Source organism: Silene latifolia, chromosome 8 (assembly GCF_048544455.1).
Source record: "Silene latifolia isolate original U9 population chromosome 8, ASM4854445v1, whole genome shotgun sequence".
NCBI lineage: Eukaryota > Viridiplantae > Streptophyta > Magnoliopsida > Caryophyllales > Caryophyllaceae > Silene > Silene latifolia.
The window spans coordinates 7,511,812-7,530,802 of record NC_133533.1 but is presented as its reverse complement, the minus strand read 5'-3'; the positions used below and the strand labels follow the sequence as shown (position 1 = coordinate 7,530,802).

General features: G+C 40.2%; 2 long non-coding RNA genes across 2 annotated transcripts; one reads left to right on the top strand and one right to left on the bottom strand.

The window, feature by feature from the left end:
- Positions 1-235: 235 nt before the first annotated feature.
- On the bottom strand, positions 236-9,377 carry LOC141596221 (uncharacterized). The gene is made up of 5 exons (XR_012522409.1): positions 8,985-9,377; positions 2,797-2,889; positions 2,618-2,720; positions 605-643; positions 236-469 (listed from the first exon to the last, which is right to left on the bottom strand). It is a non-coding gene; the product is annotated as an uncharacterized LOC141596221 (long non-coding RNA).
- On the top strand, positions 635-1,699 carry LOC141596222 (uncharacterized). The gene is made up of 4 exons (XR_012522410.1): positions 635-754; positions 853-1,223; positions 1,317-1,442; positions 1,563-1,699. It is a non-coding gene; the product is annotated as an uncharacterized LOC141596222 (long non-coding RNA).
- Positions 9,378-18,991: the final 9,614 nt, after the last annotated feature.

The window sequence follows — 18,991 nt, the reverse complement described above, 5'->3', positions numbered from 1 at the left end:
TTCAACTCTCATGACAGGTTACAATAGCGTATCAACATCGTCAGCAAGTAGGATATACATGAATCTAGACATCCCGGAAGTGAATACCTTCAGAGCATCTCTCAAGTAATTTCCAAATTTAAATCTCACATTTCTCTACCCATAAAAATGCGTGGATTTAAACATTACTCACCGTCCAACTTTTATTATTAGGGGAGATACTGGGGAGTATAAATTAGAAGAACACTCCCAACAATTTATAAACAAAGATATATCAAGCATAGTGGAATATTGCAAGACGGATTATCAACAGGTAATATAAATATATATTACTCATGAATGTGAAAAAACGACTCACTCATTCTACAGCTTAATCTAATTCTTTACTTCTATATGCAGGACCTCATGTGTTATTGTGCTGCTAAAGTGAAAGATATTGGCGCTGAAAGACTTTGGCACTATACCTCATGTTTTGGTTGTACCAATAAACCTATACGAAGGAAGATAGAATCAGATTTGTGGTGCTCCAAATGCCATAAAACAATTGAAACTCAAACAATTAGGTAGCTAACTTCCAGATTTAAAAAAAAAAAAACATTGGACATCCTTGGAATCCTTAATATACCTGTCTTATTTCCTTTCTTCTACCAGATATTGCATCGACCTGAAAGTTGAAGATCAAAATTGTAAGGCTACTTTTGTAGTTTTCGACACTGACGCAAGAAGGCTTATCGGACAAGACGCCGTCACTTTATATGATGCTCAACCAATTGAGGTTTCAGTTCACCTCTCTCCTATTACCATGGTTGCTACCACTATTATTTGTTCTATATATACATTTTAAACAAATTCTGACATTCATAATCCAACTAGGATGAAGACGATGAGGATTTTAACCCAGTCCCAAAACTGATACAAAATACTTTTGTTGGCAAAGAGTTTATGTTCAAAATTAAAATCCAAGCTTCCAATCACGGACCCGAGGGAATAAGCAACTTTAAGGTCATTAACATTGCAGAAAATCCCGTAGTCGAGGTATAGTAAAGTTCTTCATGTTTATTGACATACATAATCTCTCCGATATTCTCAACATAACCGTTAAAACATATGTAGGTCAATGAAGCATCATCTAGCAGTCTAACAAGTGTAAAAAAAGGTCGAAACTCAGTGGTCATATTAGATGAACCATCTGAAAAAGAATCAACTGAAGAAGAGGCGCTTCATGTAATCCAACGCACAACAAGGTCTGTATTATCCTTTCCCATTGTATTTGTTATCTATTTTTATTGACTATTGTCAGCGTATTAAAGATTTGTATAAATACTTTATTGCTCCAGTAAAGCAAAGGGTAAGGAAAAGACTACGAGTGGCAGAAAGCGTCGTAATTCAGTGGTTATATTAGATGATTTAAACGAAAAGGAATCAGATGAAGAAGAGACGCTACTTGAAATCCAACGCACGAGGTCTGTACTATTCATTCCCATTGTATTATTCATTCTCATTGTATGTGTCAGCTACGTTATTTATTTATATTGATTGTTGTTTGAGTATTAAAGGTTTTTGTAAATACTTTATTACTTCAGTAAAGCAAAGGGGAAGGCGAAAACTACGAGCGGCAAAAAGCGTCGCAATTCATTGGTTCTATTAGATGAGTTAAACGATCTTGAACCAGATGAAGAAGATACACTACTTATAAACCAAAAGGCGAGGACTACGACCGTGAGCGTCGCACTTCGTGGTTCTATTGAGTGAATTAAACGATCATGAACCAGGCGAGGAAGAGACACTACTTACAGACCAAAATAGAAGAAGGTTTGTATTTTTTATACTCTATTACGTGTTATCTTCCTATACTGGTTATGGTATTGATGATTTGTTTGATTATTCCTTTGACTCAGTAAAACGAAAGGTAATGCGAAGACCAGAGCCAGGAAGCCTTCAACATAAACTACTCTCAAAGTCGATAATATATCAGATTTAGTATCATTAGGATATATTTAATTTCTCTCAAAACCTATTAGTTGATTATTCTCTTTAGTTTTGTAATGTTAAAGTTCAGTATCATTACCATTTTTTCTTTCTATTCCAGCTCATTTATATATCAGTAGGATATACTCACTTTTCTTTCGAAACTTATTAATATGTTATTCTCTTTGGTTTTATAATGTTAAAGTTCAGTATTATTATCAGTTCTATTCTCTATTTCATACAAAATGCTAATTGTTAAAGCCACACACAATCTCAAAACAACATACAGATTGTGCCCACAGATCTGTAAACAATAATACTGATTCAAAGCTAGGCGAAAAAAGTTATCAAATAGGACTCTGAAAACTTTCAACCTATATATACACACTCAAAAATTAGACTACAATTCCCTCGGATTTGAGCTAATTCAACTTTGTTATCCAAGGTTTTCTAATTCTACTTTGGCAAGCTCATGCAATACAATGAAATATATCATGGATCGGAGGAGAGATAAGCAATATTGAAGCTAGGAACATTTAAAGCCACTAAATTCACAAACTAGAGCACAAGGGTTTCCAAAGAATATACAAATAATACAACCATAGAAGTGCATCAAAATTTGATCTAATTAGTATGAAGCAGGTTTGTAAGGTTACTAAGAAGCCAATACCTGAGACTGAATAAAGTCCACGAGCTCCTGTAATCTTGCAGCTTGCTGACCAGTGGGGTTAACTTCTAGCGCTGGTAGGCTTTCCAAAATTATTTGCAAGTAACTCGGATGAGTATTACAAATTAGTTCCTCATTAAGCCAAAGATCAACACCAATGTTTAATCGAAATTAATCATTACCATTTTTACTTTCTATATCGGCAAATTTATATATTTGTCAGATACCTTCACTTTCTTTCTGTCTATAGATCTACTTTCTTTCCGTCTACAGATCTGCAAGGAGATCAAAATAAGAGTGTTAGCTAAAGTAAAAAGTATAATAGAAAATAGTCTATTCAGACAACTGTTTCCTTCAAAAAACGAACCAAAAAAAAAATAGTATATTCAGGCAAAGTTAGAGTATTGCGTGGAAGACACTCATCGATTGTGTTCCTATCAGAGTGACTGAAATGGAAAGCTACCTAATAATAAGGGATGGTAATTATTATCATGAACTTTATTTAAAAATATTACACCTTAAACGTCCTAAATGGAATAAAATACTAATATGTACTAAATATTAAAAGGTAATTATTATTATGGACTCTGGAAAAAAAAAAGGTTATACTATACCTAACCGGTTAAGTATTAGGTTCTTTAACATGAATAGGAATACGTTAGAGAAGAGTCTCCTTTACTACCTCAAGGTAAGAAAGATATTATTTTATACAGTTTCGATCATGGTAGGACGCATAATCCTCCTCATAAATATATATATATATATATGTATATATATATATAGTAAAGGTCAACTAAGAAAATCAGACAACAAAAAGTTCTAATATCAACGATGGATCCCCAATCAAGAAGACAAGAAAGAATACAGAAACGAAGACGCATAGAACAGACACACCAAAGACGAATGGGAGATAATCATGCAACACAGGATGTAGATATTCCCTCTACCTCAACACAGGAACCAGCAGCTCCTAACCCGGGTACGCTTAAATACCGTTGTGATAACATACTTTGCATCAATGGATTAGGTATGATTGTTTTTAATATGGTAAACAATTAGCCGACTCACTAATTTAGATTTGTGATAAGCTAAGAATTAGAGTGACAACAATTAACTCAAGTGTCCTAGATTGATAAGGGGATTCCTAAAACTTATCTCGGTCTCAACTAATCATGCAATTCAAGTACTTCGCCCTTAAGTCTAGGAGTAATCACAATATTTCCAAAGGATTGTACTTCACCCTAATTATGATTATAGTAATTAAGTCACTAGGACATTACTGGGAGTTGGGACACCAAGAATTCAGTCTAGGAACTATTACGACTATATTATTAAGGCTATTGTTACTTTTCGTTCCAGGTACAAGGAAGAGAAAGTTTGAATATCTATATTTGGGGGACCCTGAGTATGAATGTCCGAAGTGTAAGGCATTAATGTGGTACGACGAGCGACTGAAAAAAACCAGTAATAGATATAATACAAGATTTAACATGTGTTGCAGAGACGGAAAGGTAGAATTACGGAAGATTAAGAAGGCACCAAGAATACTTAAAAAGACTACTGTCCTCTACTGATGATAGTGAGTGTTCAAAATTCAAAGAGCTTATTCGGGTTTATAATTCATGTTACGCATTTACTTCTATGGGGGCCAAGATTGACCATTCAGTAAACACGAACTCTGGACCTTATGTATTCCGAATAAGCGGGCAGGTTCTACATCGTATCGGTTCCCTACTACCACCTGATGACCAGGACCCATCATATGCTCAATTATATGTATACGACAGTTCATCCGAAATAGCCATGCGAGAAAAGGCAGTAGGCAAATCTGAGGGAAGTCCTAAATTAGATACTGAAATACTTGCTCGATTAAAGGATATGCTTGACGAAGTTAATCCTCTCACTAAAACATTTCGTATGGCACAAGAAAGATTGAAGGAACAGAGTGATAAACGTCTATCAATACGCCTATTAGGAACACGAAATCATAGGGATAAGACCTATAACACCCCAACAGCATCAGAAATAGCGGCTTTAATTGTAGACTCTCCTGGAAATCAAATCAAGGGGAAAGACATAATCATTGAACACAAGACCCACGGACTCCAGAGGATCAGTGAGCTACATCCATCTTACATGGCCCTACAATATCCATTGTTATTCCCCTATGGCGAGGATAGTTACCATACAGAGATCCCTTACATTGATCAGGGTCAAGGAGGAAAAAGAAAGAATGTAACCATGAGAGAGTACTATGCATACAGGGTGCAACAGAGGAATTCGGAAGGTTCCACTCTGTTATGTGGGGAAGATTATTCCAAATTTTTAGTAGATAGCTGTTGTGCCATTGAGTCCGAAAGGTTATGGTACATTAAAAATAACCAAGATAAGTTCCGGTGTGACATACTTAACAACCTGTGTGATGCGGTGGCTAATGGTGATTGTATGGGTTATGCAGTCGGGAAAAGAGTATATTTGCCACCTTCCTTTACCGGAGGACCAAGATATATGCAACAATGTTATCAGGACGCGATGGCTATCTGTAGATGGTATGGGAATCCCCATTTATTCATAACATTTACAGCTAACCCAAAGTGGCCAGAGATAGAGGTTATGTTACAGCTCATTCCTGGACAAAAAGTAGAGGACAGACCGGACATTGTAGCTCGGGTGTTCAGGTTGAAGCTAAAACAGCTAATGCATTGTTTAAAGAGAGATGAATACTTTGGCGCAACTATAGCAGGTAACAGTATTATATACTTTTCCGTAAAAACCACTTTCACAATAAATTAGTAGTCATGTAACATGGTTTATATTTGCAGATGTTTATACAATTGAGTTTCAAAAGAGAGGTTTACCACATGCTCATATCCTACTATGGTTGAAAAAAGACGGCGTTGAGTTCAATACCGAGTTCATTGACAACATCATTCATGCAGAGATACCAGATAGCACGAAACATCCTCAATTATATGAAGCCGTTTCAAAGTTTATGGTACACGGTCCATGCGGCAAGGCCAATCCCAAGTGCCCGTGTATGGTAAACGATAAGTGTAGCAAGAATTACCTCAAATCATTCAACGAGGACACAACACTGGATAACAATGGTTACCCAGTATATCGACGACCACAAAACAACAGGTACTTACAAGGGCAATTAACTTCTATTAATCCTTAATAAAACCTGGTTAAGTAGGGAGTAGGGAGAAGGTTTACTGACATTCCTAGAGATGGAACTTAAGACGGTATCTCTAATGCCATTAATTGAAAATGGATAACCGCAGGGACTACATTTGTTCACAGTTTGCCTTTTATATGTAGGTTTATTAAAAAAGGTGTACATCAACTGGACAACCGGTCCATAGTACCCTATAACCCAGGACTATTGCTGATGTTTGATGCCCACATCAATGTGGAATGGTGTAACACTGCCAAAGCGATAAAGTATCTCTTCAAGTACATTTCCAAGGGCCCAGATAAAGCAACTTTCATGATTAAAGATGATTCTCAAGATGAGGTGAAAGCATACCTGGATTGCAGATACCTCTCTGCGTCAGAGGCTGCTTGGAGAATTTTTGAATTTGAGATTCAGGAGCGATACCCGGCAGTGATGAGGCTTCCTGTGCACCTGAAAGGTGAACAAGCAGTAATAATAATGGATAATGATGTACTTCAAGTGGTGATTGATAAAAAAAGCAGCGTCGACACAATGTTAACTGCATGGATGAAGAAAAATGCTGAATGCCACGATGCAAGAACCCTGACCTATGCAGAATTCCCAACTCAGTATGTTTGGGGTGACGGATGGCATAAGCGAAAGCAAGGGATGTGCATCGGAAGAATGGCCTATGTCCACCCAACTGCAGGTGAAAGATACTACCTTCGACTTCTATTGAACATTGTAAAAGGAGCACAAAGCTTTGAGGATTTAAGAACCATCGGTCAAACACTATATCCTACATTCAAGGACGCGTGTTACGCTCGTGGGCTTTTAAATAATGACAAAGAGTGGGATGACGCAATGGGAGAGGCAAATAAGTGGGCAATGCCATCGCAACTTCGGGAATTATTCATCACGATGATTTTGTTCTCGTGAGGTCACGATGTCAATAAACTATGGGAATCCAACTACCTCATAATGTCCGAGGACATCGAAAGGAAGAAAAGAAAGATGTTTGGGGACCCGATGCTGATACTAACTGATGAAGCAAGGAAAACATACACATTGATCGAGCTAGATAAAATACTCATGAAGTATAGAAAACGATTGAAAGATATAAAGGATATGCCTCAACCGAAGGAAGAAGACATCGCAGGAATGGAGAACAAACTAATCAGGGGTGAAAAGATGTATGATAAACAACAACAACAAGAGCAATGGATGTCGAGAGTAAAACAACTAAATAAAGAGCAACTAGGTAAGCTTAAACGACTTCCAAGGAGTCAAGTTGGATTTATTCAGCGATGAATTTTATAAACAATATAGTTACGCAATTTTGTTTTACCGATACCAATGCAGATGTGTTTGAAGAGGTAATAAAGGCTGTGGAACAGAAAACAGAAAAGCTTATCTTCGTATATGGACACGGAGGGACTGGGAAGACATTTTTATACGGGACCATCTCAGCAAGGCTACGAGCTGAGGGCAAGATTGTGCTCAATGTAGCGTCTTCAGGTAAATATTTGCCTTATAACAGCAGTGTCTCTTTTGAATATCAAACAATCAGGTCTACATAATTCATATTTAAAAAATTATGTTAACTCACTGTAGGTATTGCTGCCTTGCTGCTACCGGGAGGAAGAACAGCACATAGTCGATTTGACATCCCAATCGAACTGTTTGAGGAGTCCACGTGCAATGTTAAACAAAATAGTCAACTAGCCGACCTACTAAGGCAAACTTCTCTAATAATATGGGATGAGGCGCCAATGGACCACAGGCACGTTTTTGAAGCAGTTGACCGTACAATGAGGGATATATTAAGTTATAAGAACCCTGAAGCAACTACAAAGCTGTTCGGGGGAGTAGCGGTCGTCCTTGGTGGTGATTTTAGACAAGTTTTACCGATAGTGCAAAAGGGGGGTAGACAAGATATAGTCCGAGCGTCGATAAACAGGTCGTACATCTGGAAGTCATGTACCGTGTTTCTTCTAAGAACAAGTATGAGGGTACGTAACACAGATTCATCAGAAGAGAACAAGAGGTTTAATGAATGGTTGTTAGCTATGGGTGACGGGACGTTGAAGGCGGAGAGGGAAGGCGAAGAAGATGAGGCTACGTGGATACGTATACCACCGGAGTACCTGCACAGCGGAGGGCCAGTTGAGGTGAAAGATGTGGTCAATGAGATTTACCCACAATTCCCACTAAACAGTCAAGATGATGATTACCTACGGGCAAGGGCGATTCTTACACCTCTGAATGAGACGGCAGACATAGTAAATGACTACATGACTAACCTAATCCCAGGAAAATATGATATCTACAAGAGTTGTGACGAGATCTGTGCTTCTTCAATGGATAGTGATGAACAATTTACGGCTTATCCGACAGAATATTTGAATAGCTTGCATCTACAAGGTTTACCAAATCATGAGCTCAAATTAAAGAGGGGGATGCCAGTGATGCTATTACGGAATATCAATCCGTCACAAGGACTATGTAATGGTACACGGCTGGTAATTACACGGACGGGAAAATTCATAGTAGAAGCACGAATCATAACAGGCTCTAACATTGGGACTCTGGTCTTAATACCGAGGATAGTGATGACGTCCACGGATTCTAAGATACCCTTCGTTTTAAAGAGGAGACAATATCCGCTAAAGCCATGTTATGCAATGATTATAAACAAGAGTCAAGGTCAATCTCTATCTAGCGTGGGGGTGTACTTACCTAAACCGGTTTTTTGTCATGGTCAATTATATGTAGTCACATCGAGAACAACATCTCCGAGAGGATTACGGTTCTTCATTGACGACTCAACACAAACACACAAAGGCCATACCAAGAATATAGTGTACAAGGAGGTCTTCTCGAACTTACCTACTCTAAATTAGACATATAGAGATGTGTGATTATCGTTCATTACAGTGTGTTTTCCTAACTCCTTTGCAAGTACTTTATTATATTAGTTCGACAGTATCTTATTTTAATAGCTGACTTCAAGAATTGTTTAGTTACATTACCCAAGCAATTAGATAATAGGATCATCAGTCACGAGCTCAATTAACCAAAATCATAAACAATCACCTCCATCAACACGAAAATGAAGAAAAGGAAAAGAATAAAAATATATATATATAATCATTCCTCAAATAATGGAGCAATAAAACAAACTTAAATATTATCAACAAATACAAAGCATACCGGTTAAGGGTTAACTTCATTCAAATCCCTTCTTTCCCTGAATTAGAAGACTGTCGTTGTCGGCGGTCATTCAGTGCCCGAATCGCATCTCCCCGCCGCCGCTCCCAAAACCAATGCACCGAAAGACCGATTACCACCAGATCGACCATGAGAACAAGGTTTCCTGTACACCATTTCTTCTTAGCACCTTAATCTTTAATTCATGAGGTTCAATTTTATTATAGCAACTTCATTAAGGGGAATATTTTAAGGGTTTGAAGGATTTCAATTAGAATGTAATTTGGGACATAAAGGGGATGAAACAAGGAAGATGAGCAGAATGAAGGAGTTTTCTTTACACATTTTCTAGGATAGGACACGTAAGTCTTAATTTTTTATTTAATTTTTGGGAACTCACACCTACCAGAGTCTAAGATAGTAATACAAAACAAATTCTCATTTGAGACCGATACTAATCGTCTTAAACTTATTACGGAATAACAACGAATTAAATTACAGATAATTGATACAGTTATACGAAGTATTTTATAAATTGGTCCGATTAAATTATCTTCACCACTCCGATAAAACCTACTTTCATATCGGTAGGGAATACAACTGGCCAAATCCGTAAAACATTTAGACGTATTGTTTGGTTATTATTTGCTCAAGTGAGTAAAAATCCTATTCAATATATAAATTCGACCGTCAAAGAAAACCGTTAAAAGAGCCGTGCAACGCACGGGCCTAACAACTAGTTTATAGTATTTATAGCATTGCACTAAAAGGAGAACACTAGAGTGTGTTACCACTTTGGTGTTGCTCAAACATGTCGACCGCCTCATCGGAATCCACTCCAATTAGAGTACATAATGTCATTCTAACTGTATCTATAGGAGAAGCATGAATCCCATCTTGGAAAGGCTTGACCGGGTTTGGGTGAACCAGTTGTGGCTTAACCATTACCCCAATTCTCATAATTATCACTTGACCCGTCTCTCTTCCGACCATTGCCCCATCATTCTTAAAACCTCCCTTCCCCCCCACCCCGTTATTAAGCCCTTTAAGTTTGAGAATTTCTGGTTATGTGAACCCTCCTTTTTCCCTCTTGTCTCCTCTACCTGGCCCTCCCTTAGTGGTTGTCCCCCGTCAAAAATTTCTAGCCTTAGTCTTACCCTCCGTGACTGGGCTGCCGTGACCTTTGGCAGCCTCCCTAAAAAGAGGGCCCACCTCTCCTCTCGCCTCCTTGGGATTCAAAAGGAGCTTTGCTCCCACCCAAATTCCAACTTCCTCATTGACCTTAATGATTCCCTCACTAGTGACCTAAGCCGCATCCTTGATTTTGAACACCTCTACTGGCATGATAGGGCTCGCATTAATTGGCTCACTGATGGCGACCGTAACACCTCCTTCTTCCAGAAATCGGTTACCCTCCGTAGGAGCTTCAACCGCATTCTCTCCCTAACCAATGATGTGGGCGCGGTCATCTCTGGCCATGATGCCCTTAACACCCACATTACCCATCATTTCACCACCCTCTTTACATCTGGGAAAGATGTTGTCCATCTCCCCCCCCCCCCACCCGGTGCCCACCCGTGGGGACCTCCTTCTCCACGACCTTCCTGATTCCTTCTAATGAGGAAATCCATTGCGCCCTCTTCTCCCTTGGTTCTAACAAGGCCCCTGGACCTGATGGTTTCCATGCGGGTTTTTTTTAAACGTTGTTGGGATATTATCAAGCCTGACTTTATCCCCTTCATTCAAAACATTTTCTTAACAAAAACTGTTCCCCTTTCCATTAATAAGACTTCGATCTCTCTCATCCCAAAAATCCCTTCTCCTCAAACTATCTCCAATTTTCGACCCATTAGCCTCTGTAACACCACCTACAAAATTGTTACAAAAATCATTGTCAACCGTCTCAAGCCCCTTATGCACAACTTGATCTCCCCCAACCAAGGAAGCTCCATTCCCGGTAGAGGTACTGACACCAACTTTATCATTGCTTCTGAGATTCTTCATTCTATGCACTTCTCTAAGAGTAAAACTGGCTGGTTTGCTCTTAAACTCGATCTTGAAAAGGCCTTTGATAGACTTGAATGGGACTTTATCAGATCCTGCCTTTTCGCGGTTAACATTGACCCCGACACTATTTCCCTTATCATGAGCTGCATCTCCACGACCTCCGCTCATGTGACTCTCAATGGCTCTTCCCTTGATAGTTTCCTCCCTTCCCGGGGAATTCGCCAAGGTGACCCCCTCTCCCCCTACCTTTTCATCATCTGCATGGAAGCCCTTTCCCGCCTCATTCACCTCTCCTGCTCTGAGGATGAGTGGACCCCTTACCCTCTTGGGAAAGGGGGTGCCTCTTTCTCCCATCTCCTCTTTGCTGACGATATCCTCGTCTTCGGTAGGGCCTCAGAGAGAAACCTATGTGCTCTCCAAGACACTATCCTCTCCTTTTGCACCACCTCGGGGCAAAAAATCAATTGCCTCAAGAGCAAAATCATCTTCTCCAAGCACACCCCTCCTTATGATATCTCCCTCTTCGAAGAGGCTCTTGGCATTAAGAAAACCAACAACCTTGGCACCTACCTTGGCTTTCCCCTCCTGGGGAAAAAACCAAAGAAGGTTGACCTTCACTTTATCATTGATAACATCCAATCAAAGTTAGCCACCTGGAAATCCCGTTTTCTCTCCCGTGCTGGAAGAATTTGCCTCATTAAATCTACTCTCAATGTTATTCCTTGCCATGCAATGCAATGCATTCGCCTTCCCACCTCCATCCTTAATAACATTGACAAAATCACCCGCAGTTTCCTCTAGTCCAGTCAATCTTCTAAGAAATTACACCTTGCCAATTGGGATCTTGTCACTCGCCCTCTCTCTTTGGGAGGCCTCGGTATCAAGGCCGCCAAACCCTTGAATGACACCCTCTCCATTAAGCTTAGCTAGAAAATCCTTCTTGATAAATCCTCCCTCGCCGCCAAAGCTCTCCATAGTAAATATCTCACCCCCTTTCCTCGCTCTTTCTCCTACGGCTCACACATTTGGAAAAATGTGGGTATTGGATGGAATCTCCTCAAAAACCACCTCTCTTGGTCCATTGGTGATGGGTCTTCCATCGGGCTTTGGGACGACCCTTGGTTATGCCCCGGGCCCCTCAGAGCCATCATTTCTGGACCCTTAAACTTACCTTGTTCTACTGCGAAGCTGAGCTCCATCATCTCTAACGGATCTTGGTCCCTTGACTCCCTTGACTTTGTCCTCCCTGACCACATTGCCCTTAATATTCTTTCCCTCCCCATCCCCTCCTCTCCTAGGCCGGACCTCCTCACCACCTCCCTTGCCCCCAAAGGTAAATTCTCTACTAGCGAAACCTATCAGTCCCTCTCTGGTCCTCTCATCTCCCCCACCCCTCCTCTTAGCTCCCTCCCCCCCGATCTGTCTTGGCTTTGGGACCTCCACACCCAACCCAAGATAAAAATTTTTATCTGGCTTGTTTGGTGGAACAAACTTCCCCACAAAGTCTCTCTCTTTGCTAGAAGCATCCTTTCGAGCCCGTCTTGTTCCCTGTGTCACAGTCCCTCCATCCCTGAGACCTCCCTTCATGTCCTTCGCGACTGTAGCCTTGCTCTGGACACCTGGACTTCCCTTGATGTCCCCCCTTCTTTCTTTTCTTCGAACCTCCACCAGTGGATCTTCGAAAACTGCACTTCTCCCTCCCCTAGCTGGAACACTCTCTTCACCTTTTCTATCTGGCGCCTTTGGCTAAGGCGCTGCGACCTGACCTTTTCCCCTCCTCCCTCTCTAACCTCCCCCCCCCTTTATCCTTCATTATTTCTCAATCCTCTGCCTGGACCCTTGCCAATGCCCGCTCCCCTGCCACCCCCTGTACCAGTACCATCCCCTTTGATGCCTTTAGCTATCCTGTTAGCTGGGCCCTTCCGCCGCTTGGTTGGCTTAAAGCCAATGTGGACGCGGCTCTCTCTCCCTCTTCTTGTTTAGCCAGTTTGGGGTGTGTCATTAGAGATTGTCATGGGTCTTGGGTCCTTGGTTGGTCTACCCGGTTCCCTGGTATTTGCCCTTTCCTTTGTGAGGTCCGTGCCATCCGAGATGGGATTTTACGTGCTAGTGTCCTTGGGGACAATGTTTTGATTGCCTCTGATTGTCTTGATGCCGTTAGCTCTATCCTCTGTCCTATTGATCCGTGTGGCCCCTTTGCTAATATTATTCTTGAGTGTAGGGCCCTCTTGCAGGACTCTCCCCATTTGAAGCTGGTGTTTGAGAAGAGAACGGCCAACCGAGTGGCGGATGCTCTTGCTCACTACTCCGTCCATGACGTTAGCCCCGCACTAGGCTGTTTTGAGTGGGCATTTGCCCCTCCTTTTGTTGTTGATCTTTGTACTACTGACTTTGTTTTGGCCTGCGCGCCTCTCTCCCCCGACCCGCCCCCTTGATGTAATCTAACTCTTTTATTTATTTATATATGTTCTTTCCTTCCAAAAAAAAAAAAAAAAAAAAAGGAGAAGCATGAACATACAAGAAGATGTGAGCATGAAAAGTCCGCAGAGGTTTAATTATAATAACCCAAACTGACCGACGCATGGGGTAGCAACTGGCTCCATCTCAATTTCAGAACTTCCGTGTTCTAAGTTTACAGCTACTAAATGATGATGGTTGGTATGATCATGATTTATTTCCATCTTCTTCACTTGTTGTAAACATGAGCTTCACTCGGGCATTATATCGAACAGTTGGTGTGCATCAATTGTAGATCATATCTAGACCTGTAAGATTCTGACCCGACTCGTTTTCAGGGTCGGTGGCCCGTTTCACCCGAACGAGTCAACTCGTTGGTTCAAAGGTAAATCAAGAATTTTATTCAAATATTAATATTTATATATTATATTTGAAAAATGAGTTAAAAAATTATTTTTTTTACTTAAAAATACAAACATAATTAGAAAGTCAATTTTATATAACTTTTATAATATTTAATAATAAAATAATTATTAAAAAATTTTATTTTAATAATTATGTCAATAACTCAATATAATTAATGTAAACATTAAAAATGATTAAATATTGATTTTAAATACTCCCTCCGTTCCGGTCATTTGTTGTCCTTTGGTTTTGGCACAAAGACCAAGGAAAAGGGAAGGGGGCCAATGACTAAATGACAAGTGGAATAAATTGGGTGTGAATGATCAAATTACTCATCAAATTCATTCTTAAAATAGAAAGGACAACAAATGATCGAGACACCCCAATATGGAAAAGGACAACAAATGACCGGGACAGAGGGAGTATGTTTTACAATTTTTTTAAAAATATTTTATTTGATCAAATAAATCGTTAAAAAGAGGCGTTATAAATTATTTCTTCACCCATATTCTGACCGTAATCCGATCCGTAACCCGTATGACCCGATCCGTATCTGACCCGACCAATATTCGACCCGACCCATATATATTCTGACCCGACCCGCCTGACCCGTTTGACAGGTCTACATAGGACATAGCAGATCCTCTAGGGTCGGATGGCTTTGACATACAAGTATCATTAGAGTAGTTTTATTATGACCTATGTTATAAGACGGTCCTATAGAAAAGTGGTTGGGCTTTAAATCTAGTATCGCAAAATTCATTAAACCTACTTGTGTGCTGAGCTGCTGTCTTTACCTATATATACCCTTAATTATAACGTTTTTCTACCTTGCAAGGTTGATCGCCAAATTACTTTGCCCAATTGCCCATCAATCAAAATTCAGACTTCCTGTTCTTTTGTGGTCTTAGTTGAGTGATCTTGCGATTTTTAACGTTCAATATGAGTGATGCATCATTTGCAGACATTCCATCAGAACTTCAGATTGAAATCCTGTCAAGGCTGCCACCGAAACCACTGTCAAGATGCGAGTGTGTATCGAAACACTGGAATGATACATTAACCATACAAGCATTCTTCCTTAAACACTCTCGTTCATACGATAAGCATTCAAAACTTGCTTTTATGGTATACTCGACGATTATGGTATATAACTCGGTTCTCTCATTCGAGCTCTCCGATAACAACAGCCCCAACAGAAAGTCTGTGACTGTACCAAAGACAACAAAATTAAATATAAGGAATAACTGGATGCTGAATATAAGTACAGAGGAGGTAATCATAGGGAAACATGAGTGTTTCACTAATGATCTCGTGCGAAGGCACAACATCAACATGTCCAATATATGCAATGACCTCGTTTGTCTCTTTGATTATTATTCAACGCACGTCGGTCTTTTAAACTTAAAGACAAAGGATTTTATCCATCTCCCTGCACTAACTTCAAAGAATGTGGGTCGTATCACTTCTTGGCATGCATTAGGTTTTGATCTGGTAAATAAGGTATTCAAGGTTTTGAGTATTTACGATGGAGGCAAAGGGTACTAGCATACTAACCGTGGTTTCTTTTGATCTGAATCTCGAGGTGTTCACATATTACAAGCTTGATACGATACCCATTGAAGACGTTAATAAAATCAGATACTATTTGACATCTTTGAAAGGGTGTCCAACCCTGTTCATTTGGAAGACGAGAAGTGATGTGATACAACAGTTGACATTGTTTAACCATGAAAATCCAAAGGCGGCTTGGAATAGAAGGAGTTTTACTGCGCGTGATTTTCCTAAAGACTTTGATTACGGCACTATTTGGACTTGTGTTGCAGGAGGTAGCATTCTGTTAGATTCTGTGGCGCCGATTGAAAGCTTGGTGGAACCCCAAGAGCAGGACAAGTCACGGTTGTCTTGCTATATGTGGTATGATCTTGAGAAGTTCGCGATTGAGTTTGATTGTCCGTAAAACTTTGATCATTGTTAGAATATTGTTATACGGAGTATTTTCTTAAACTGAAGTATGTTTGAAATTGGAATGCTTAGAATTTCGCATCAGGTAAAAATCTATCAGTTTTTCAGTTTTTCGCCATCTCCGGCTAGCTTTATGGATACGAGGTTGTAGCAAGCGGAAGAATTTTTGAGAGGAACAATGTTTAGGCTGATACCGTGAGTATTTCATTAATAAAGGGCACCTAATATATCTCTAATAATTGCGAAATTTCTCATGTTTGTTATTCCTGCAAAAGCGATCAAACATAGGTCGAGAGGGCCTTAATATGTAATGTGTGAACGACTTCCGATGGCAAAACAGGAAGTCCTAATTTAGAAGGCCTGATGGGTCATTCCTATCAGCATATACGGACATTTCCTCGTCTTAAAGATGATCACTTTTCATTATAATGAGATTTAATGTGTTAACACTAAGACTGTAAGAGGCTATTTCCAGTGACCGACGATGAAAATTAACTTGAGTCAAGAATTGCATAAAATGGCCACTAATGAAAATTCGACTACAAAGATATATGCTTTTCTTAATCTTAGGAACAAAATGTTGTTTGCTCATATACAGCTACTAATAAAGTCCGCAATGGGTTATGAATTTGGACTAATCCAAAGGGGACTTGGACTAGGAAGAGTTTTATTGGACAAGATTTTCCTAGAGAATTCCCATACGGCAATAATCGGAGTCTTTTGCAGGTGGTAGCATCCTGCTACATTCTGTGAAGCCGATTAAATATTTCTTGAAACCCGAAGAGCAGGATAATCCATTGTTTTCTTGGTATAGATGGTATGATCTTGAGAATTTCGCAGTAGAATAGCATATACTCCATTTAAGTTTTAGGCTCTGTTTGGCATGACACTTCACGTACCTTATTTGACTAAAGTAGATTATTTGACCAAAATTCCAGCTACCTATCTATTTTTTTGTAAGTGTTTGACGAGTAGTTTATTTGTCCAAATAAGCTACCTGAAATGAAATGCTACATAGAATAACATTTGAGATTTCAGGTATCTAAAATAAGTTTTCTTCCAATTTTTACCCCTTTAATCTATAATATTAAATAATTATCATAACATTTTACGTCATTTTACCAAAAATCAACTACCTTTTCAGTTAGTTCGCCAAACAATTTTTATATAATCGGTTAGCTTATCACTCCTAGTTTTCGGTATTAAGTTTTCGTGTTTCGATTAACTTTTCGTTTTCAAATACCTTTTCGATTAGTTTTATCAAACATATCCTTAATCATTTATTTCTATGTTCGTAACAAATATTTTTGCAAGTATTGTGCAAGGGGTTTCCTTTCCTAAGAATAACATGGTTGTCTAACTCGATAAGAACCACTTCTCAGTTCTCATGAGTAGAGGAGATCAAACGCAAGTTGAGAGGGCCTTAATGTGTGTATTACTTCCGATGACAAAACAAAAAACCCCGATTTTGAAGGCCTGATGTGTCATGCCTATGTCAATTTTCAGTAGTGCATTGCCTGAACTCGCTATTATTGGTGGATCGGGTTCCAAGTACTGTCTCGACCATGAAATTCATATCTAGTTACTAAGATTGCAGGGAAACGAACTGTCAATTATACAAATTTTCTCCTATTTCACTATTTTGAGGATACACGGCCTAGCTAGCTTTTTTTTTTTTTTTTTTTGGAAAGAAGGAACAATATTATAATAAATCATAAAAGGAGTTCACAAAAGAGCTAGGGAGGGGGGTCAGGGGAAAGGGGGGTACAAATATGAGCCAAGTCCGAAGAGTACAAAGCAGAAACAAAAGGCGGAACAGTGCCCCAATCAAAAACACCATTGCTAGAGTTTGTATCCTTCAAGCAAATTTGGAGATAGCGTCCGCAACTCGATTTGTACACCGTCTTTCAAAGGTGAGTTTCACAAAGAGGTGAGGCTTTTAGACGTTCCCTACACTCCAAAACAATATTAGTGTACGGCCCGCACGGGCAACTATGACCCAAAATAGCATTAACAAAAGAACACAATCCGAGCTAATAATAAATTTTCCAAGGTTGCTAACCGCAAACACGAGACCCTCTCTGATCGCAAGTAGCTCAGCAATAAAGGGGTTGTGGGTTAAAATCCTGGAAGACCAACCTCTAATCCAAACACCCAAATAACAACGGGAAACACAACTAAGACCAGCCAAGGAGGAGGAGGGAGAGAAAGCCGCATCGACATTGATCTTGGACCAATAACGCGGGGGAGAGGCCCAACGGTTTGGGTAGAGATTAGGTGGGGTTAAGACACTACTAGAATTAAAAGAATGGGCCAGGTCAGGGGACATGTTTGGATGGTAGGTAGTTTGAGCTGAGGTCCATTGGGAGGCGAGAGAGGAGGCTAAAGAAACCCAATTGGAATCGGTAGGCGGAGCGGTACCTGAGAAAATGAAGTCATTGCGCCGAAGCCACAATCGCCACACAAGGAAGGAAAAGAGCGTTGCCCAAAGGTGGTTGGAAGCGGTGCAGTTTTGGTGTAGCCAAGATTGAAGGGGGAGGGAAAAGAAGGAGGCTGGTACACTGAACATGTCCCAGACACGGAGCGCATGGGGGCAGTCCCGGAGGATGTGAATGGCGTTTTCAACAAGGGAAGGGCTGGCACAAGCAGTACAATGCGGGGAGGGGATAATGGATCGTTTAAAAAGGGTGAGGTTATGGGGTAGTTTATCCCACCAAGAGAGCCAGAGAAAGAGTTTGATACGGGGTTGCGATGGTGTATCCCATAGCCAACGCAAATCAATCGAAAGAGGCCCGAGTTGTTTGGATGGCCAAGGATAGACTCATAGGCGAAACCAATAGAGAATTTATGCTTAGTAGAAAGGGAAGAGGAAAGGGTGTCGGCCATGGGGGTGGTGGGGAGGGGGATGGACAGAATGATGTTAGTGAAGGAGGTAGGGAGATCATACTCCAGGGAGTCAAGATCCCAAAGGCCATTGCAGATGATCTTACAAAGTTTGTCATTGTCCGAAGAAGAGGAGAGGGGTCCATGCAGGCAAGTTCTAAGGGGTCCAAGGGGTGACCAAGGGTCGTTCCAAAGGCTAACGTTAGTACCGTCTCCAATGGATTTGCCTAGCTAGCTACTCCGTATCTAATATCGAGTCCTGTTTCCGAATAATCTTTACTCTTGTGGTCCTG